Consider the following 20592-nt stretch of genomic DNA (forward strand, 5'->3'; position numbering starts at 1 on the left):
CTCTCTCCTCTTCCATCCTATCATCTCTTCCCTCTGCTCAATCCTTCTCCCTCCAATCTCCTGATTCTGCCTCCTCAACCCTCCTCAACCCTCCTCTCCTCCCTTTCTGCATCCTTTGACTCTCTATGTCCCCTATCCTCCCGGCCGGCTCGGTCCTCCCCTCCTGCTCCGTGGCTTGACGACTCATTGCGAGCTCACAGGACAGGGCTCCGGGCAGCCGAGGGGAAATTGAGGAAAACTAGACTCCCTGCGGACCTGGTATCTTTTCCCTCCCTCCTCTCTACATTTTCTTCCTCTGTTTCTGCTGCTAAAGCCACTTTCTACCACTCTAAATTCCAAGCATCTGCCTCTAACCCTAGGAAGCTCTTTGCCACCTTCTCCTCCCTGCTGAATTCTCCCCCCCCCCCTCTCTGTGGATGACTTCGTCAACCATTTTGAAAAGAAGGTTGACGACATCCGATCCTCGTTTGTTAAGTCAAATGACACCGCTGGTCCTGCTCACACTGCCCTACCCTATGCTTTGACTTCTTTCTCCCCTCTCTCTCCAGATGAAATCTTGCTCATCAACTCATCCTTGACCGCTGGCTATGTCCCTTCCGTCTTCAAGAGAGCGAGAGTTGCACCCCTTCTCAAAAAACCTACACTCTATCCCTCCGATGTCAACAACTACAGACCAGTATCCCTTCTTTCTTTTCTCTCCAAAACTCTTTAGCCAACTCTCTTGCTATCTCTCTCAGAATGACCTTCTTGATCCAAACCAGTCAGGTTTCAAGACTGGTCATTCAACTGAGACTGCTCTTCTCTGTGTCACGGAGGCTCTCCGCACTGCTAAAGCTAACTCTCTCTCCTCTGCTCTCGTCCTTCTAGACCTATCTGCTGCCTTTGATACTGTGAACCATCAGATCCTCCTCTCCACCCTCTCAGAGTTGGGCATCTCTGGCGCGGCTCACTCTTGGATTCCGTCCTACCTGACAGGTCGCTCCTACCAGGTGGCGTGGCGAGAATCTGTCTCCGCACCACATGCTCTCACCACTGGTGTCCCCCAGGGCTCAGTTCTAGGCCCTCTCCTATTCTCGCTATACACCAAGTCACTTGGCTCTGTCATGTCCTCACATGGCCTCTCCTATCATTGCTACGCAGACGACACACAATTAATCTTCTCCTTTCCCCCTTCTGATAACCAGGTGGCGAATCGCATCTCTGCATGTCTGGCAGACATGACGGATCACCACCTCAAGCTGAACCTCGGCAAGACAGAGCTGCTCTTCCTCATGGGGAAGGACTGCCCGTTCCATGATCTCGCCATCACGGTTGACAACTCCGTTGTGTCCTCCTCCCAGAGTGCAAAGAGCCTTGGCGTGACCCTGGACAACACCCTGTCGTTCTCCGCTAACATCAAGGCGGTGACCCGATCCTGTAGGTTCATGCTGTACAACATTCGCAGAGTACGACCCTGCCTTACACAGGAAGCGGCACAGGTCCTAATCCAGGCACTGGATTAATCCGTCTGGATTACTGCAACTCGCTGTTGGCTGGGCTCCCTGCCTGTGCCATTAAACCCCTACAACTCATCCAGAACGCCTGGTGTTCAACCTTCCCAAGTTCTCTCAAGTCACCCCACTCCTCCGCACACTCCACTGGCTTCCAGTTGAAGCTCGCATCTGCTACAAGACCATGGTGCTTGCCTACTGTCACGATCGTCTAAGGAAGCGGACCAAGGCGCAGCGTGTGAAACAAACATGACTTTATTTAATTAAAGTATCAAACAAAACACGACTCGTGAAGTCCACGGTTAACAATACCGACACGGAACAAAAACCCACAACACCCAAGGGAAAACATACAGTTTAAATATGGCTCCCAATCAGAGACAACCCACAACAGCTGACACTCGTTGCCTCTGATTGGGAGCCACTCTGGCCAACATAGACATAGAACAACTTAGAATACCCAACATAGAAAATGAACACATAGAATGAACACACCCTGGCTCAACATATAGAGTCCCAGAGCCAGGGTGTGACAGTACCCCCCCCTAAAGGCGCGGACTGCGACCGCGCCTTAACAAAACCCCCAAACAGGGGAGGGCTGGGTGGGCATTCCTCCTCGGAGGCGGCTCCGGCTCCGGGCTTGACCACCACCCTTCCATAATTCCCCCGTAGCGCCCCTGGTCCGGTCTGACCCCGCTGGCTGGATCTGGACTGGACATTGACGGAGCGGATTGCTTACGCTGTGGAGCAGCTGACCGGTCTTACCAGGCTGACGACTCGCACCCCGGGCTTGGTGCGAGTAGCAGGAACGGGCTGAACCAGGCTGACGACTCGCACCCCTGGCTTGGTGCGAGTGGCAGGAACGGGCTGAACCAGGCTGACGACTCGCACCCCTGGCTTGGTGCGAGTGGCAGGAACGGGCTGGACCAGGCTGACGACTCGCACCCCTGGCCGGTGCGAGTGGCAGGAAACGGGCTGGACCAGGCTGACGACGCACACCGTAGGCTTGGTGCGTGGAGCAGGGACAGGCCGGACAGGGCTGGCGACGCACACCGTAGGCTTGGTGCGTGGAGCAGGAACAGGCCGGACAGGGCTGGCGACGCACACCGTAGGCTTGGTGCGTGGAGCAGGGACAGGCCGGACAGGGCTGGCGACGCACACCGTAGGCTTGGTGCGTGGAGCAGGGACAGGCCGGGCTGGGCTGGCGACGCACACCATAGGTTTGGTGCGTGGAGCAGGGACAGGCCGGGCTGGGCTGTCGACGCACACCGTAGGCTTGGTGCGTGGAGCAGGAACAGGCCGGGCAGGGCTGGCGACGCACACCGTAGGTTTGGTGCGAGTGGCAGGAACAGGCCGGGCTGGGCTGTCGACGCACACCGTAGGCTCGGTGCGTGGAGCAGGAACAGGCCGGGCTGGGCTGTCGACGCACACCGTAGGTTTGGTGCGAGTGGCAGGAACAGGCCGGGCTGGGCTGGCGACGCACACCGTAGGCTTGGTGCGTGGAGCAGGGACAGGCCGGACAGGGCTGACGACGCACACCGTAGGTTTGGTGCGAGTGGCAGGAACAGGCCGGGCTGGGCTGGCGACGCACACCGTAGGCTTGGTGCGTGGAGCAGGGACAGGCCGGACAGGGCTGACGACGCACACCGTAGGCTTGGTGCGTGGAGCAGGAACAGGCCGGACCGTACTGGGAACACACACCACTGGCTTTAAACGGGGATCAGGAACGGGCCGGACCGGACTGGCAATACACCTCAGTACCTCTCGCCGTGCCTCTACAACTTCCTTCCCTCCTCTCGCCAATGGCTCCCGTAACTCGGTGGCCTTCTCTCCTCGTCTCCTATTTCGCCCTGTGGCAGCCTCCTGCTGCCCAGTCGCCCATGCCTGGTGCCCCCCCCTAAAAAATTCTTGGGGGTGCCTCTCGTCCGTCCGACGATGGCACTGCTGACGCCGCTGCTCCTCTCTCGCCAGGGCCTTGATCCTACCCCAAGGTCCCTTGCCCCCGAGCATGTCCTCCCAGGACCACACTTTGCCCACCTGGGCCATCGCCAGCCTCTCCATCTCCTTTCCTGGCGCTTCCTCCCATGTCCAGTCTGCCTGCTCCTGGACACGCTGCTTGGTCCTTTTATGGTGGGTTTTTCTGTCACGAACGTCTAAGGAAGCGGACCAAGGCGCAGCGTGTGAAACAAACATGACTTTATTTAATTAAAGTATCAAACAAAACACGACTCGTGAAGTCCACGGTTAACAATACCGACACGGAACAAAAACCCACAACACCCAAGGGAAAACATACAGTTTAAATATGGCTCCCAATCAGAGACAACCCACAACAGCTGACACTCGTTGCCTCTGATTGGGAGCCACTCTGGCCAACATAGACATAGAACAACTTAGAATACCCAACATAGAAAATGAACACATAGAATGAACACACCCTGGCTCAACATATAGAGTCCCAGAGCCAGGGTGTGACACCTACGGAGCTGTGACGGGAACGGCACCTCCGTACCTTCAGGCTCTGATCAGTCCCTACACCCAAACGAGGGCATTGCGTTCATCCACCTCTGGCCTGCTGGCCCCCCTACCTCTGCGGAAGCACAGTTCCCGCTCAGCCCAGTCAAAACTGTTCACTGCTCTGGCACCCCAATGGTGGAACAAGCTCCCTCATGACGCCAGGACAGCGGAGTCACTCACCACCTTCCGGAGACACTTGAAACCCCACCTCTTTAAGGAATACCTGGGATAGGATAAAGTAATCCTTGTACCCCCCTTTACCCCACCCCAAAGAAAAAAAAGAAAAAGAAAAAAAACATTTATTTTTTAAAAATATTTTGTAAAGTGGTTGTCCCACTGGCTATCATAAGGTGAATGCACCAATTTGTAAGTCGCTCTGGATAAGAGCGTCTGCTAAATGACGAAAATGTAAAATGTAAATGTAAATACATGTCCTAAGTTTGGAGACTTAACTGTTTTTGTTTTTTGTTTTTTTTGGACAGCAATTTACACCACTTCTGTAGAATCACCCATAGAGAACATGCCTTTGAACAAGCCATAGGTCTGTAGTATGTTAGGGCAGTACACACATATAAAACATGCACATGGAGGAAATTACATTTTTCAGAGGCTATTTTAGCCAGAGCCAAATTGATTTCTGTGTGGGAAAGTAAAGGGATCTCAGATTATTATCCTTACCATGTAGTGCGAGGGCTCATCATATTTTGGAAGTGTTCTTTCTATGCCTACAAGGCTACTCTCTGAATGCTGGTAGCATACAGATGTGTGGTAGCTGCAAAAGTCCAAGAAACAAGTTATCTGGTAGAGGGGTGGAATAGACATGAAACTGCTGTTTAGTTACAGTACTGAACAACCAATATGTAGCCATATCTATTCTACCTGCAGGGCTATATGCACATTATCTGGCACAGAATCATCTGCAATCATGTAATATCATATCTATGTTTTAAAACTCATATAAAATGGACCACAGTGAAGAAAGGGATCATAACGCGCTGTCTGTGCTTGAGTCAAAGAGGAGATGGATGCTGTGTTCCAGTCTCCAGTGTAGAGACTTATTTTGGCTGGATACCAGTTCTACAGTATATCCTATTACATATTTACTATTTCATATGTTTTGATACTTTTGTATAATGTTTGGCCCATGACTATTATTATGCTGGATGTAGTCTTTTTAATAGATTGTGTCCAACCAGAACAATGTACAATATTAAAAACCCAATTTAAAACCCCAATAACTAGACCCAATCCACATCACCGAAACTATACCATGCTCTTTTAAACACGCACATATGGTTTTGTTCTATCTTTCGGCTCTGCGATTGGCTTTTAGTCATATAACATATAACATGCTATCAGTGAAGGAAGGCTTTGGGGCACATTTTAATGGTAATGCATGTTTCTGAAAAATCTGCAAGCCCACATAAGTGAGCACAGCATGACTCTAAATCTGCGTTCTCTTTGTGTCAAAGGGTCTCTTTGTGTTGAGAAAATAAATAGAACAGACAGACTGCACACCTCGAGAGATTCCCAGGGCCCTTCTGGAGTCGGCAACGTTAGTTTATCATTAATAAACACTTAGGATTCCCGCCACTACCCCCTCCCGGCAGTAGGAGATGGATCATTATAGCTCTTTATTTGGGACTGGGGTGCCGCTGAGCTTCTGAGCTGCCTTCAGGGAAGCAAGAGAGACGATAATAGTTTTGTTGAGCTATTGAACTGTAAGAGGGACCAATCTTTTAAGGAATCGCTGAAATTGAACCCTCTCGGCCTGATGCACTTTAGTGGCCAAGCAAGCCTGGGTGGGGAAGAGCAATTGCCAAATAATAAGAATGTGTATTGGGACCTGGGGGTCATGGTTCTCATGGTCCAGGGGAACATTACAATACCGCAGTTAGTTTGGTCCAACTAGACCTTCACCACCAGGGCAATCCCACTGCCAAGATATACCATATTGCTTTTTGGAGACGAGGAATGCTGTCGCAATGATTCAATATATTTGTACATAAATTATTCTGGCTGTTTTGAGAAATGTCACATGAGTTTCACATGTGGACTCTTTTACAGTAACACAGCATGCGTTTAGGATGCAGCACAAAATGAAAGGGCAAGATGAAAATGGGATATTTGCTCTTTGGCGTAAACAAACAACATGTGTTTTCCAACTGGAAAACACAGAATTTGTAATATTCTGAAGATCTCAATTTTAACTATTGAAGTTTTCCATTGGTTCCTCATGCTCAGTGTGAGGCTATGGTGTGAGGATGAACTATAACATCAGCATTATTGCCTCACAAAATCATTAGGTACGTAGCTTACATTATTCTGGCATTCTTCCCAGTAGCGCTGCTACTGAACAAAGTACAAAAACATGCTAATGGTAGTGTATATATATATATTTTTTACATGTTACTCATTTAGCTGACAGTTAGTGCATTAATCTTAAGGTAGCTAAGAGAGTCGTAGCCAGCCGCGACCGGGAGACCCATGGGGCGGCGCACAATTGGCCCAGCGTCGTCCAGGGTAGGGGAGGGTTTGGCCGGCAGGGATGTCCTTGTCCCATCGCGTTATAGCGACCCCTGTGGCGCTGTGCACGTTGACTCGGTCGCCAGGTATACAGTGTTTCCTCCGACACATTGGTGCGGCTGGCTTCCGGGTTAAGCAGGCACTGTGTCACGGTTGTGTTTCGGAGGACGCACGACTCTCGACCTTCGCCTCTCCCGTGTCCGTACTGGGGTTGCAGCGATGGGACAGGGACTGTAACTACTACCAATTTGATACCACGAAATTGAGGAGAAATAGGGGGTGAAAAATTAATAAATAAATAAAATAAAAATGTTAAGGGAGCTAAGAGAGAGAACCGTATATCGCAGTCATAGCAAGCAATGTTTTTTCCTCAATAACTAGCTATCAGCAAAGTCAGTGCTAGTAAGAAAAGACATGTGTGAGTGCTTGTTCATTTATTTATTTGTTTATTACAATTAATAGCAATGTTTTCTATATACAATGCATAAGTATTCAGACCCCTTTACTTTTTCCACATTTTGTTTCGTTACAGCCTTATTGTAAAATTGATTAAATCTCTTTTCTTTTACATCAATTTACATAATGACAAAGCGAAAACAGGTTTTTAAAAAAAATTTCAAAAAAAAAAAAAGAAGGAAATACGTTAGTTACACAAATATTCAGACTCTTTGCTATGAGACTCGAAATTCAGGTAAGGCGCATCCTGTTTCCAATGATCATCCTTGAGATGTTTCTACAACTTCATTGGAGTCCACCTGTGGTAAATTCAATTGATTGGACATGATTTGGAAAGGCACACACCTGTCTATATAAGGTCCCACAGTTGACAGTACATGTCAGAGCAAAAACCAAGCCATGAGGTCGAAGGAATTGTCCGTAGAGCTCCGAGACAGGATTGTGTCGAGGCACGGATCTGGGGAGGGTACCAAAAAATGTCTGCAGCATTGAAGGTCCCCAAGAACACAGTGGCCTCCATCATTCTTAAATGGAAGAAGTTTGGAACCCCCAAGACTCTTCCTAGAGCTGGCCACCTGGCCAAACTGAGCAATCGGGGGAGAAGGGCCTTGGTCAGGGAGGTGACCAAGAACCCAATGGTCACTCTGACAGAGCTGTAGAGTTCCTCTGTGGAGATGGGAGAACTTTCCAGAAGGACAACCATCTCTGCAGCACTCCACCAATCAGGCCTTTATGGTAGAGTGGCTAGACGGAAGCCACTCTTCAGTAAAAGGCACATGACAGCCCACTTGGAGTTTGCCAAAATACACCTAAAGGACTCTCAGATCATGAGAAACAAGATTCTCTGGTCTGATGAAACCAAAATTGAACTCTTGGCCTGAAAGCCAAGCATCACGCCTGGAGGAAACCTGGCACCATCCCTAAGGTGAAGCATGGTGGTGGCAGCATCATGCTGTGGTGATGTTTTTCAGTGTCAGGGACTGGGAGACTAGTCAGGATCATAGAAAAGATGAATGGAGCAAAGTACAGAGAGATCGTTGATGAAAGCCTGCTCCAGAGCACTCAGGACCTCAGACTGGGGCGAAGGTTCACCTTCCAAGAGGACAATGACCCTAAGCAAACAGCCAAGACAACGCAGGAGTGGCTTCGGGACAAGTCTCTGAATGTCCTTGAGTGGCCCAGCCAGAGCCTGGACTTGAACCTGATCTAACATCTCTGGAGAGACCTGAAAATAGCTGTGCAGCGACACTCCCCATCCAACCTGACAGAGCTTGAGAGGATCTGCAGAGAAGAATGGGAGAAACTCCCCAAATACAGGTGTGACAAGCTTGTAGCGTCATACCCAAGAAGGCTGTAATAGCTGCCAAAGGTGCGTCAACAAAGTACTGAGTAAAGGGTCTGAATACTTATGTAAATGTGAAATTTCATTTCTTTTTTCTTTTTTATAAATGTGCAAAACATTCTAAAAACCTGTTTTTGCTGTGTTATTATGGGGTATCGTGTGTAGATTTATGAGGGGGAAAAAACAATTTAATCAATTTTAGAATAAGTCTATAACGTCACAAAATGTGGAAAAAGTCAAGGGGTCTGAATATTTTCCGAATGCACTGTAGGTACAGTATTACCAGTAATTACTCTATTATATAATGCAATTATGGTATTCTGAAATGTAGTATGCTGTAGAACTTAAATGTATGCATAAACATGCTCCCACAATATTATTTAATATCCCAGCTGTGCAGACAGCTGAAGATGAAGAGTTAAAGGGCTACATTTCACATTTTGTGGACCACCAATCTCGCCCACCAGCCGGCTCTCTCTCTGTCAAGATGTCTGGTTTCAGAGCAACTCAGAACAGGACTTGAATGGCAGTCTACTGCAGGAGTGGTGAAAAGAGTCGCCGGTCTTAATTGGCTGATCTCTCATTCCATCACCATCTAGCACCTCCCCCTCTTTGTGGATTTCAAAGGGCGAGCAGCACAAGTAATGGGCTAAACAAGGAAGTGAGTTTGTGGAATCAGAAATTATAGACTGGTTAGCTGACAACATCATGGAAACTATGCGCGCGATTCAATGGGGCAGAAGTACATGTGTTGTTGTGATTATGGACGGCCAGATAGCTAGCAACAATTACAAGAAGCTGCCATGTGGGGAATCGTAGGTGACTCATTTCAGCTAGTTTTATCTTGTTCTTGATACCTTGTCTTTTTTTGAGGTGTTTTGACTGATGTCATCTCTATGCTAATATATCTAAAATTCACTAGCTAGCTAACTAACTGTTTTTATTTTTATTTATTTTTTATTTGACCTTTATTTAAATAGGCAAGTCAGTTAAGAACAAATTCTTATTTACAATGACGGCCTACACCGGCCAAACCCGGACGACGCTGGGCCAATTGTGCGCCGCCCTATGGGACTCCCAATCACGGCCGGTTGTGATACAGCCTGGAATCGAACCAGGGGGTCTGTAGTGACTCAAGCGCTGAGATGCAGTGCCTTAGACCGCTGTGCCACTCGGCAGCCCAAAACTGTAACAATGTACTTGAGAGAAAAAAAGTGCTCATTGTGCAAATGTATTTGTTTTCAATAAACATTGGAGACAAAATATAGTTTACATGTTGTTAACAATCTAAGCCAACCCCATCTATTTTTCCCATAGTTGAGCACACGTCGGTTTTGTTGCTAAACAATCAACCCATCTATGCATCTAAGAAATAGTTTCCACAAATAAACTTTATATGCACGAACTCAGAGTCAATTGGGCTCTCCAAAAACAATATGGTCGCTGTGATAGAACATTTCTTTTGATTTGCGATTTTCTGCATTTTTCAAAGTCCAATCTAATACAGCTATAGCGTGGTTTTACTAGTTACCACAGCCACAAAGTCAGAATGGACTATATTGCAAATAAATCATGGAAACAAAAATGAGCTTTTTTAAGGTTTAAGGTTAGAGTTAGGCATAAGGTTAGCAGTGTGGGTAGGGTTAAGGTTAGGGTTAGGTTTAAATGATATTTTAAGAAATAAATTGTAGAAATAGCTGGGGTTTTGCCATAATTCTAATTTTGTGACTGTGGTAACAAGGAGCGACCCGTCCCCAGGCTTGCTCCCCCTCCATTTTAACCACACCACGTTCAAGTCCCAATTTGTGGCACAGTGTTACCAGGCTCTATGCGCCAGTAATTCGAGCCTGGGGACAAGGTTAGTGGACCACCAACAGGCTATCAGACCTGTCCCAAGGTAGACATCAATCATGTGGGGTTTTTATCCCGTCTGGTGGCAGGGCCTGTTATTCCCCTGAAATGAGGAGGGCTGACAAAGACCTTTATTCAGACAGACCGCCTCATCCCCTGTCACCCCAGCCCCCTGCAGCCTGTCACACACACACACACAGCCCTCCCTCGTTACCTGCCACCCGTCTCTTCAGTTAACGTGCAGAGGTCACCGGGGTCAATGGTCATCATTGGGATGTCTGTCATCATTTCAGATGATTTTAAGGTAGACGTTAGTGTGGGGATCTATAAATGTATAACACAGTACAATTTGATGTCATTTATAAAGGTCATGTTCCTAAAATGAAATATGTAATGGCAGAATTCTTTATTTCACTCACGTTGTATGTTATTTGCCACAACTGTAGCATTATATTGAAATATACACCGATAGCATATTGAACAATAGTTCTGTCGTCTCCTACCAGGACCATCCTTGGGACTCCTACCATTGTGTTTTCTGGGACATTCTCATCTCGTCCAAACATAATCAATTTAGGTGCAATATGTTTTTGTTGTTGTGTCAATATGTATGTGTCAGTGTGTGTGTGTGTGTGCGTGCATATGTACAGTTGAAGTCGAAAGTTTACATACACTTAGGTTGGAGTCATTAAAACTCGTTTTTCAACCACTCCACAAATTTCTTGTTAACAAACTATAGTTTTGGCAAGTCAGTTAGGACATCTACATTATGCATGACACAAGTAATTTTTCCAGCAATTGTTTACAGACAGATTATTTCTCTTATAATTCACTGTATCACAATTCCAGTGGGTCAGAAGTTTACATACACTAAGTTGACTGTGCATTTTTTAAAAATGATGTCATGGCTTTAGAAGCTTCTGATAGGCTAATTGACATAATTTGAGTCAATTGGAGGTGTACCTGTGGATTTATTTCAAGGCCTACCTTCAAACTCAGTGCCTCTTTGCTTGACATCATGGGAAAATCAAAAGAAATCAGCCAAGACCTCAGAAAAACAATTGTAGACCTCCACAATTCTGGTTCATCCTTGGGAGCAATTTCCAAACGCCTGAAGGTATCACGTTCATCTGTACAAACAATAGTACGCAAGTATAAACACCATGGGACCACGCAGCCATCATACTGCTCAGGAAGGAGACACGTTCTGTCTCCTAGAGATTAACGTACTTTGGTGCGAAAAGTGCAAATCAATCCCAGAACAACAGCAAAGGACCTTGTGAAGATGCTGGAGGAAACTGGTACAAAAGTATCTATATCCACAGCAAAACAAGTCCTATTTCGACATAACCTGAAAGGCCGCTCAGCAAGGAAGAAGCCACTGCTCCAAAACCGCCATAAAAAAGCCAGACTACGGTTTGCAACTGCACATGGGGACAAAGATCTTACTTTTTGGAGAAATGTCCTCTGGTCTGATGAAACAAAAATAGAACTGTTTGGCCATAATGACCATCGTTATGTTTGGAGGAAAAAGGGGGAATTTTGCAAGCCAAAGAACACCATCCCAACCGTGAAGCACGGGGGTGGCAGCATCATGCTGTGGGGGTGCTTTGCTGCAGGAGGGACTGGTGCACTTCACAAAATAGATGGCATCATGAGGAAGGAAACTTATGTGGATATATTGAAGAAACATCTCAAGACATCAGTCAGGAAGTTAAAGCTTGGTCGCAAATGGGTCTTCCAAATGGACAATGACCCCAAGCATACTTCCAAAGTTGTGTCAAAATGGCTTAAGGACAACAAAGTAAAGGTATTGGAGTGGCCATCACAAAGCCCTGACCTCAATCCTATAGAACATTTGTGGGCTGAACTGAAAAAGCGTGTGCGAGCAAGGAGGCCTACAAACCTGACTCAGTTACACCTGCTCTGTCAGGAGGAATGGGTCAAAATTCACCCAACTTATTGTGGGAAGTTTGTGGAAGGCTACCCGAAACGTTTGACCCAAGTTAAACAATTTAAAGGCAATGCTACCAAATACTAATTGAGTGTATGTAAACTTCTGACCCACTGGGAATGTGATGAAATAAATAAAAGCTGAAATAAATCATTCTCTCTACTATTATTCTGACATTTCACATTCTTAAAATAAAGTGGTGATCCTAACTGACCTAAGACAGGGAATTTTTACTAGGATTAAATGTCAGGAATTGTGAAAAACTGAGTTTAAATGTATTTGGCTAAGGTGTATGTAAACTTCTGACTTCAACTGTATGTTGACGGGGCTTGCTGGCAGTAGTTCAGAAGCATGACTTGTCCTCTATTTCGCACTGTGCTGGATTACTGACACTGGGGATGGAGAAATGCAGCTGAAAGGAAGTAGTGATAAGAAGAAGCAGACAAGAAATAACAAATTGGGGAGGGAGGGAGACTGGAGACTGGGGTGGGTGGGTGGGTGTGGGCATAAAAAGATGGCTTTGCCGCAAAATGAAATATCAGGACTGATGGAGAGGCAGGGGAAAAAAGAGGAAACCAGCAGAAAATCTGGTTGAATCCAAAAGGCAATTCCGAGAGGGTGAATTTTCAGGAGATCTCAATTCAATCTTATATGAAAGGAAGGTTCCAAGCTTTATTAAAGGGGACAGTGCAATTTCAATGTACATTTTATAAACAGTTTGAGAAATAAGCACATACATTAGGGATTTCTTTCCATTTATCTTTTTAAATAGATTTCAGATCTGAGTATATTGCAGCAACATATTTGGCCAAAAGAGAACCAACCATATCATGGCCCATCAGCATATAAATAAACTGGTTTTCCATCATTCCTTCCTGGTTTTCAAATAGCTTTTCCCTTAGCTTGCAGCCTCTCTCTCCCCCATTCTCCATGCACCTGAGGACAGCATCAGTCATGTTACTGATAGATTGTGATAGATATTGATGAGGTGTGTGCATGACACAGACACATACTGTGGCTACTGTGAATAGAAGGAGGAACTCAGCTGTTCCAATGCACACTACAATTACTCATCCCCTTCCTAACCATCCTGGACAGGAGACTGAAGGTGATCGAGCCCCAGCCCCCCTCCCCTCCCTCAACATTGTCCAGACCTCCCTTTTACATTGGCTGCCATAACCCAAACGAAGCTCATTTGTCCCCCGAATAGACCCATGATCTCCCCTTTGTCCCGTCCACAACCTCCCATTCATTTCCCCCAAGAGAGTAGACAAAAGAGTAAAAGGGAGAGCTGAACCCTTGGCCCAGACAGGGTGTGGAGAATGGCCCATAAAGACTGCTGGTGTCTGAATGGGGTTGGGGATGGTGGGGATGAGGATGGGGATCCCCCTATAACTCTGTCTCTGCTCTGTTAAGATGCCCCCCTCAGCCAATGTTTGTCTGTCTCAACCATCTATGATAGTATTTCTGATAGTCGCCCTGATCGTTGCTCTATTTGATAACCTCCACTAATTACAAGTAATCAGTGAGCCTCGTTTTATGCATATGTACAGTGGGGAAAAAAAGTATTTAGTCAGCCACCAATTGTGCAAGTTCTCCCACTTAAAAAGATGAGAGAGGCCTGTAATTTTCATCATAGGTATACGTCAACTATGACAGACAAATTGAGGAAAAAGAAATCCAGAAAAATCACATTGTAGGATTTTTAATGAATTTATTTGCAAATTATGGTGGAAAATAAGTATTTGGTCACCTACAAACAAGCAAGATTTCTGGCTCTCACAGACCTGTAACTTCTTCTTTAAGAGGCTCCTCTGTCCTCCACTCGTTACCTGTATTAATGGCACCTGTTTGAACCTGTTATCAGTATAAAAGACACCTGTCCACAACCTCAAACAGTCACACTCCAAACTCCACTATGGCCAAGACCAAAGAGCTGTCAAAGGACACCAGAAACAACATTGTAGACCTGCACCAGGCTGGGAAGACTGAATCTGCAATAGGTAAGCAGCTTGGTTTGAAGAAATCAACTGTGGGAGCAATTATTAGGAAATGGAAGACATACAATACCACTGATAATCTCCCTCGATCTGGGGCTCCACGCAAGATCTCACCCCGTGGGGTCAAAATGATCACAAGAACGGTGAGCAAAAATCCCAGAGCCACACGGGGGGACCTAGTGAATGACCTGCAGAGAGCTGGGACCAAAGTAACAAAGCCTACCATCAGTAACACACTACGCCGCCAGGGACTCAAATCCTGCAGTGCCAGACGTGTCCCCCTGCTTAAGCCAGTACAGTCTGAAGTTTGCTAGAGTGCATTTGGATGATCCAGAAGAGGATTGGGAGAATGTCATATGGTCAGATGAAACCAAAATATAACTTTTTGGTAAAAACTCAACTCGTCGTGTTTGGAGGACAAAGAATGCTGAGTTGCATCCAAAGAACACCATACCTACTGTGAAGCATGGGGGTGGAAACATCATGCTTTGGGGCTGTTTTTCTGCAAAGGGACCAGGACGACTGATCTGTGTAAAGGAAAGAATGAATGGGGCCATGTATCGTGAGATTTTGAGTGAAAACCTCCTTCCATCAGCAAGGGCATTGAAGAAGAAACGTGGCTGGGTCTTTCAGCATGACAATGATCCTAAACACACCGCCCGGGCAACGAAGGAGTGGCTTCGTAAGAAGCATTTCAAGGTCCTGGAGTGGCCTAGCCAGTCTCCAGATCTCAACCCCATAGAAAATCTTTGGAGGGAGTTGAAAGTCCGTGTTGCCCAGCGACAGCCCCAAAACATCACTGCTCTAGAGGAGATATGCATGGAGGAATGGGCAAAAATACCAGCAACAGTGTGTGAAAACCTTGTGAAGACTTACAGAAAACGTTTGACCTGTGTCATTGCCAACAAAGGGTATATAACAAAGTATTGAGAAACTTTTGTTATTGACCAAATACTTATTTTCCACCATAATTTGCAAATAAATTCATAAAAAATCCTACAATGTTATTTTCTGGAATTTTTTTCTCTCAATTTGTCTGTCATAGTTGACGTGTACCTATGATGAAAATTACAGGCCTCTCTCATCTTTTTAAGTGGGAGAATTTGCACAATTGGTGGCTGACTAAATACTTTTTTCCCCACTGTATGAGCCAGACACAGGCTGTATTCTATTTATGGTTCACATGAACCTTTTTACTTCCACTGTTACTTAAAAATGTTGATTCCACTGTTTCTTGGTTAATAACAAAGCTTTGTGACCTAAGACTTGTTGACAGCTTGAATCCTCGGCTTAGTCCTCCCTTGCGTCTAGTGGGGCCAACAACATCACATTTCGACATTAGCTCATGGTGTTTTACAGACTGGAAGACAAATAGTTAACTCTGCAACATGTTAATCTAGACAGGAATAAAGCCTGACAGTAGTCTGTCTCCTCTCCTCTCCTACCTGTGTCACATGAATAAGTCATCAGTTCAACGCTGGAACACACAGTGTGAACTGCCATGCGCTTCCACAGGCCTCTCTCTTTCTGTAGAGCTTAAAACTGGAGCAGATATGGGGAAGGTCTCAGCAGGTATTTAGAAAGTTGCATATTCCACTAACTAACCGTTTATGTGTCGTGAGCTAATGATATACAGTGGGGAGAAAAAGTATTTAGTCAGCCACCAATTGTGCAAGTTCTCCCACTTAAAAAGATGAGAGAGGCCTGTAATTTTCATCATAGGTACACGTCAACTATGACAGACAAAATGAGAAAAAAAATCCAGAAAATCACATTGTAGGATTTTTAATGAATTTATTTGCAAATTATGGTGGAAAATAAGTATTTGGTCAATAACAAAAGTTTCTCAATACTTTGTTATATACCCTTTGTTGGCAATGACACAGGTCAAACATTTTCTGTAAGTCTTCACAAGGTTTTCACACACTGTTGCTGGTATTTTGGCCCATTCCTCCATGCAGATCTCCTCTAGAGCAGTGATGTTTTGGGGCTGTCGCTGGGCAACACGGACTTTCAACTCCCTCCAAAGATTTTCTATGGGGTTGAGATCTGGAGACTGGCTAGGCCACTCCAGGACCTTGAAATGCTTCTTACGAAGCCACTCCTTCGTTGCCCGGGCGGTGTGTTTGGGATCATTGTCATGCTGAAAGACCCAGCCACGTTTCATCTTCAATGCCCTTGCTGATGGAAGGAGGTTTTCACTCAAAATCTCACGATACATGGCCCCATTCCTTCTTTCCTTTACACGGATCAGTCGTCCTGGTCCCTTTGCAGAAAAACAGCCCCAAAGCATGATGTTTCCACCCCCATGCTTCACAGTAGGTATGGTGCTCTTTGGATGCAACTCAGCATTCTTTGTCCTCCAAACACGACGAGTTGAGTTTTTACCAAACAATTATATTTTGGTTTCATCTGACCATATGACATTCTCCCAATCCTCTTCTGGATCATCCAAATGTACTCTAGCAAACTTCAGACGGGCCTGGACATGTACTGGCTTAAGCAGGGGGACACATCTGGCACTGCAGGATTTGAGTCCCTGGCGGCGTAGTGTGTTACTGATGGTAGGCTTTGTTACTTTGGTCCCAGCTCTCTGCAGGTCATTCACTAGGTCCCCCTGTGTGGTTCTGGGATTTTTGCTCACCATTCTTGTGATCATTTTGACCCCACTGGGTGAGATCTTGCGTGGAGCCCCAGATCGAGGGAGATTATCAGTGGTCTTGTATGTCTTCCATTTCCTAATAATTGCTCCCACAGTTGATTTCTTCAAACCAAGCTGCTTACCTATTGCAGATTCAGTCTTCCCAGCCTGGTGCAGGTCTACAATTTTGTTTCTGGTGTCCTTTGACAGCTCTTTGGTCTTGGCCATAGTGGAGTTTGGAGTGTGACTGTTTGAGGTTGTGGACAGGTGTCTTTTATACTGATAACAAGTTCAAACAGGTGCCATTAATACAGGTAACGAGTGGAGGACAGAGGAGCCTCTTAAAGAAGAAGTTACAGGTCTGTGAGAGCCAGAAATCTTGCTTGTTTGTAGGTGACCAAATACTTATTTCCCACCATAATTTGCAAATAAATTCATTAAAAATCCTACAATATGATTGTCTGGAAAACAAATTCTCAATTTGTCATAGTTGACGTGTACCTATGATGAAAATTACAGGCCTCTCTCATCTTTTTAAGTGGGAGAACTTGCACAATTGGTGGCTGACTAAATACTTTTTTTCCCCACTGTACTTGAGAATACAGTTCTCACAAATTGATGTTCTACACCAGTGTTTAATGTAGTCATTGGAACATTGTGGGTTCAAAATGAAATTGTGATACTCTTGTTACATGTTAAGATGTTCATAATTGTAAGCTATAAAAATTAAGAGAGTCGCACACTCTATATATAAACTCCCAGTAATTTATTGGGTAAAACACCAAGAAGGCACAGTGATATATATATAGAGAGTGTGCGACTCTCTTTATTTGTATAGCTTACAGTTTATTCGCCGTTAGTCAGCAACTCCACAAAAAAATATTTTCTCTGGGTGTGCTCCAACTCCAGCTTTTAATAAGATGTTCATAATTAAAACACTTAGATGAGTTGTCTATGGCATACTGTACATACTGTACATACTGTACATTAGCTTTTTGTCATCCCAGCAGTTAAGAGAACGAGAAAGGCAGCGGAAGCACTGGTACTTAAAAAGGATGTACTGGCTCTGTCGCAGCCGGCCGCGACCGGGAGACCCATGGCTCTCGACCTTCGCCTCTCCCGTGTCCGTACGGGAGTTGCAGCAATGGGACAAGACTGTAACCACCAATTGGATACCACGAAATTGGGGGGAAAAAAATTCCCTGGCTGCCAGGCTGTCATCTCTGGGATGAGGTTGGACAGAGATCAGGTCTCAGGGGTCACACCTGTCACACTTTCCCCAGGAGGTCCCAACTCCCCAGCTCTAACCTGGCTCACATTGCCACATTCTACACACTACACTCACTCTGGTTACATCCCAAACCGCACCCTAATCCCTATATAATGCACTACTTTTGACCAGAGTCCAATTATAACGTTGCCCCTTTGAATTATCAGCAGTTAGGGGTCAGGGTTGGTTCATAGTTTCCCTGGGTGCAGGTTAAATATGTTCCATTGGCTCCATTAGCGGAGAGGAATCAGCCCATTTAAAGTCCCCCAATAAAGTTCTCATTCAGCAGCCCTATCTGTGCTCCATAGACCCCTCTATTCACTGTCGAGCCCTTTGTCGGAAGCCAGTCAGGAGGAAATGGTTTACTTGCCTCTACATGTTTTGTTTGTTTATAGGGAGATGTGTTGGCACTCAGTCCCTGATGTTTAAAATGGGACATATCTGAGCCAGTAGAAAAACATACAGAGCTGAGAGAGATAAATATATTGAGAGGCATATTCAGCTGTTTATGTTTTAACAGGCATTACCTTTCAATCACCCTGAACTGGAAAATTAAATGTAGGCCTTATGTCAGATTATGTGTTAAACTGGCCTTACTTTACTTATCTGAAGGGATGGACAGGGCAATGATTTAGTAATACAACCTACCAACATTTAAACATATCCATAGCAAATGGGGAGATAATTACACCGACATGAAATTAAAATGTAGCAGTTTTTGTTGATTTCATGCATTCATACACTACATGATCGACGAACATCACATTCCAAAATCATGGTCATTAATATGGAGTTGGTCCCCCCTTTGCTGCTATAACAGCCTTCACTCTTCTGGGAAGGCTCTCCACTAGATGTTGGAACATTGCTGCAGGTACTTGCTTCCATTCAGCCACAAGAGCATTAGTGAGGACGGGCACTGATGTTAGGTGATTAGGCCTGGCTCGCAATCTGCGTTCCAATTCATCCCAAAGGTGTTTGATGGGGTTGAGGTCTGAGCAGGCCAGTCAAGTTCTTCCACACCGATCTCAACAAACCATTTCTGTATGGACCTTGCTTTGTGCACGGGGGCATTGTCATGCTGAAAAAGGAAATGGCCTTCCCCAAACTGTTGCCACAAAGTTGGAAGCACAGAATCGTCTAGAATGTCATTGTATGCTGCAGTGTTAAGATTTCCCTTCACTGGAACTAAAGGGCCTAGTCCGAACCATGAAAAACAGCCCCAGACCATTATTCCTCCTCCACCAAACTTTACAGTTGACACTATGCATTCGGGCAGGTAGTGTTCTCATGGCATCCGCCAAACCCAGATTCGTCCGTCGGACTGCCGGATGGTGAAGCGTGATTCATCACTCCAGAGAACGCCTATGGAGATTGCATGGCTGTGTGCTCGATTGTATACACCTGTCAGCAATGGGTGTGGCTGAAATAGCAGAATCCACTAATTTGAAGTGGTGTCCACATACTTTTGTATATATAGTGTATGTATGAGCGTCATGCATGTCAGCCAGTCATAAAAGTGTCCTGAGCCCTGAGATGGTTAGGAGCAGTTGTGTAATGAAAAGTAGTGGTCAGTCAGTCACTGTAGACTAAGGTTGCAAAATTAAGGGAACTTTCAATAAATTCCCTGGAATTTCCCGAAATCCCGGTTGGAAGATTCCCTGCAACCAGGATTTCTGGAAAACCAGGGAATTTATTGAAAGTTCATGGAATTTTGCACACCTACATGTCATCATCGAATATTGTAAGACCTTTCATTGTCTGCTTATATGCTCCCTTTATTTATCCTACGGTTCTGACTTGGTTTACAGGGAGAAGACTGTAAGACCGATGTTCTGAATTCTGTCAATATACACTACCGGTCAAAAGTTTTAGAACACCCACTCATTCAAGGGTTTTTCTTTATTTTTTTTACTATTTTACTATTTTCATACAACTATGAAATAACACATATGGAATCATATAGTAACCAATAGCCACCCTTTGCCTTGATGACAGCTTTGCACACTCTTGGAATTCTCTAACCCAGCTTCACCTGAAATGCTTTTCCAACAGTCTTGAAGGAGTTCCCACATATGCTGAGCACTTGTTGGCTGCTTTTCCTTCACTCTGCGGTCCGACTCATCCCAAACCATCTCCATTTGGTTGAGGTTTGGGGATTGTGGAGGCCAGGTCATCTGATGCAGCACTCCATCACTCCCCTTCTTGGTAAAATAGCCCTTACACAGCCTGGAGGTGTGTTGGGTCATTGTCCTGTTGAAAAACAAATGATAGCCTCACTAAGCCCAAACCAGATCGGATGGCGTATCGCTGCAGAATGCTGTGGTAGCCATGCTGGTTGAGTGTACCTTGAATTCTAAATAAATCACAGACAGTGTCATCAGCAAAGCACCCCCACACCATAACACCTCCTCCTCCATGCTTTACGGTGGGAACTACACATGCAGAGATAATCCGTACACCCACACTGCGTCTCACAAAGACACAGCGGTTGGAACCAAAAGTCTCCATTTTGGACTCCAGACCAAAGGACACATTTCCACCGGTC

At 45.5% G+C, this 20592-nt stretch overlaps 1 protein-coding gene across 1 annotated transcript in view; it reads left to right on the forward strand.

The window, feature by feature from the left end:
* Nucleotides 1-20592, forward strand: part of LOC121585060 (tenascin) — a 151024-nt gene that overhangs the window by 41292 nt on the left and 89140 nt on the right. The window lies entirely within an intron of this gene.

Source organism: Coregonus clupeaformis, chromosome 16 (assembly GCF_020615455.1).
Source record: "Coregonus clupeaformis isolate EN_2021a chromosome 16, ASM2061545v1, whole genome shotgun sequence".
Classification (NCBI taxonomy): Eukaryota; Metazoa; Chordata; class Actinopteri; order Salmoniformes; family Salmonidae; genus Coregonus; species Coregonus clupeaformis.